We start from the raw sequence: 3,607 nt of genomic DNA, 5'->3' as shown, positions 1-3,607 counted from the left end.
AATAGTAAGCAAGCGTAGGGCGCCGATATGGATCATCATCATGCAACCCGTCATGATTACCCCGTGGGTTTGCCATGAGGGGGTTCTTGAAATCGGGCCGTCCAACTGGGATCCGCTCCCACATCCACACGGATAGACTCCAAACAAACCCAGACAATGAGGATGTATCTCCCTTCCTCCGACACGCCAAGTCAAGCTGCAATCAAACAAACATGTTAGATATGGAGGCGCATGACAAATGCAAGATAAATGCTTGCAAATATCTCTTACCTAACGATACAAATATGCAAGTGCGGCCGAACCCCAGCTATACTGGGTATCCCAGTTATTAAGTAGCTCCAAGAACATCCAGAGGGCTGAGTTCCCGGTTGCATCTGAGAAGACTACCTTGGTTAGTACATACCAAAGATAGGCCCGCGCGTACTGCTGCACAACCACATCATTGGCACCCTGAGGGCACGGATTGGTGTTTCCTCTGACCATTTTTAGCCAGGAATGCCTCACTCTTGCGGTATCGGCCTTGCCTTCCTGAGGGCCATCGGGCTCAACACCAATTAAAATGCCAGTCCGTTCTCGCCAATTACCAACGCTCACACGACCGGTAACAGCTTGTCCGTTGATAGGAAGGCCGCTTATCATAGCCATGTCCTGTAGGGTCATCGTCATCTCCCCACATGGAAGGTGGAACGAGTGAGTCTCCGGCCTCCAACGATCCACAAGTGTGGTCAGCGCCACGTGGTTCACCGGCGGAGCGCGTCGCTTAAACTGCAACACGAATGGGAGAAGACCCAATCTCCGAATGTAAGGCTCGTACCGCGGGTCGTAAGTAAAGTCATCAGCGGAATGACCCCTCATGCGCATAGCAACTACAAGCTGCAAATAAAGTGATGTTTTAATCAATACAAGAACACAAATGAGAAACAACGAAAATTGATAAGTCTTGCTTCTTACATCTCCCTTCTCAATGGCACGAGCATGATGCTCCTTATCCCACTCATCGATTAATCCGGCATACCAAGGTCCATCATCATCCGCCATCCTATAAAACAAATCACAAACATCTATGATAAAACAATACAATTTTCTTCTCCAAGTTATGCCATATGAACAAACCATTCTTCTCAAACATAACCACATCATTTTCTTCTTCTTCATATGCACACATAATTCTTCTCAAACATAGCAACATCATCTCAATCAAATAAATTTGTCAAATAATATGGTGTCACATATGCAAATACATATCATCTAGAGTACCAAATTTCACCATATCTTTTGCAAATATAGTATGACAAAAATAGGATTATCTACACATACACACATCATCTATCAAACCAAATTATCAAACAAGTCTATTTTACATACAAAAATCATGTATTCATCACCCCTCTTAGTTCAAAAAAAACCTATGGACAACATATACACAAAACGGAATTGATTTTGCCTACATGTTCAACTATACATCATCTACTGCCTACTAAATCATCTATCAACTACAAACAATTTCCTAAAACAAAGAAACCATCTACTCATCTAACATCACCTAGTGTTGAATAATGCATCCAACAAGAGAGGGAAAAATAAAAACAAATTGGAGGGAATGGGGGAGAATACCTCAAAGAAGCTTGGGGGGGGGTCAGATCTGCGAGTTTGAGCGGTTAATGGAGTAGATCAAGGGGGGTGGTGGTGGGAGGGAGAGAAGGGGCGACGAACAGCCCTCTGTTCTTGAACCAGCGCCAGAGAAGTTGAGATGGGGATGGGTGGGCGCCCGCGCCGTTATCCAGTTACCGGGGCCAGACGCCAGGGTCCTTGGCGTCTGGCCCCTTTGCCACGTTAGCAGGTCAACGGGCAGGCGGGCAGTGCGGGCCAGGGGCCAGACGCCAGGATCCGTGGCGTCTGCTTCACAACCCAAACGCCAGGGATGTTGACGTCTCCTTAAAAGGTCAAAAACGAATTTATTTTGTAAGCGAGGTCAAATCGAAATTTTGTTAGTCAGAGAGGTCATAACAGTAATTTTGTCCGTCGAGGGAGGGACGGAGACCAAAGTCGTCGACCGGGGGAAAAAATCCTCTCTGGCGGTGCGGTGACCGACACGCCTAGCCTATGGCTACGGTGCTCCTTTTCTTTTCTTTTCTTTTCCTTTTGTTTTGTGTTTTTACGCGCGCAAACAGGTGGCTTTTTCGTGATTTTCACACTGTTCGTACGCACGCACCGGTCACCGGAAGACTGTGCGGTGACTAGGCCACAGCTGTTGTCCAAGAAAGAAAAGCGATCTTCCTGTAGAACGATGCTCGTTCTGAAGATAAAACCCTTTTTGTTGTCAGTGAATTTTTTTAAATGGACTGAAACGTTGCATTCACGCACAGCACTATTCGTGCACCATAATTTGTTTGTTTTCAAAGGAACCGCTGAAACGCATGGTCTAGCTAGTCACGTCGAAAGAACTAGTAGCAGCATTTGTGGATGCCTCATACCATTTTCAAGCTGCATGCATGCAAGTGCAGCACCGGGCGGGTGTGCCCTGCAATGATATTAAATTTATTTTTTATGGGGGAGGGTTAGCCACTGGGGCCCTCATGTGTCGCCCACGCGTTGCACTGCTGCCTGGGCCCGGCGCACCCCAAAAAAAATACCAAAAAAAAAGTGCAGCACCGGGCGTGTGTGCCCTACACATAGGTGGACGGTGTGGTGCCTGCGCACCACGCCGCATAGGGGGGGGGGGGGGGGGTTCGGCATCTCCCGATCGAAAGACCAATGCCGCCTCTCCCTACGTGGGTTTATAGGCAGAAAAGAACCCAAGTCGGTTTGTTTGCACAAGAATCTGCGGACGCGGAAAGGTGGCTTCCACGCCAATAATGTTGCTGCCGAGCTGGTGCGTACGTGCGTACCTTGCCGCCCAAGGTTTGGAATATGCTCAGCAATGGGAAGATAGATCGCACGGTTCGGCATGCATCCAACTATTCTTCTCCTCTCACCTGAGGTTTATAGCACGATCATAGCGTTTTTTGTTGGACACAAAAGGAAAAGCTCCGTCATCCATATCGATCTGAGTCAAACTAGCATTAGCTCCCTTGATGTAATCATGGTGATGATGAACCGATCCAAGATGTTTTAGTAGTGTTTTATTTAATAATCTCGGCGAGAGGATTCAGAATCGGACAGATATTCTTGTCCGCACAAAAGAAGAAAAGATTCTTGAGGAGCAGTTGAGATTTGGGAAGAGCGTGGCGAGGGTGGCGTGATTGCCCAATGAATGCCATGTCCTCGTCTACTTTCGAGCACACTGCTGACGGATACGCAGCCGGAACAGCACAGCAGGGGTCGTTTTGCGCCATCATGATTCCCTCTGACGATCATATCCTATAGCCCAGCTAAGATGATACTCCCTCCATTCCACAATGTAGTGCTTCCTCTATCCACGTGCTTCAACTTTGACCATAAATTTAACTACCAAGACCGATTGCGACGGGAGCAAAAATTATATCAGTGATGTAACAACATTCTTACACCTCAGAATAATTATATTAAGATGACACCGTACTAAGTAGCAGTAGCTTGCATGTGCCCTAATGGAACTGCTGAGAATTTCGTGTGTTGGTTGAGCGAC

The sequence above is a fragment of the Triticum aestivum genome, chromosome 6B, assembly GCF_018294505.1.
Source record: "Triticum aestivum cultivar Chinese Spring chromosome 6B, IWGSC CS RefSeq v2.1, whole genome shotgun sequence".
NCBI classification, from domain to species: domain Eukaryota; kingdom Viridiplantae; phylum Streptophyta; class Magnoliopsida; order Poales; family Poaceae; genus Triticum; species Triticum aestivum.
This window is presented reverse-complemented; position numbering follows the sequence as displayed.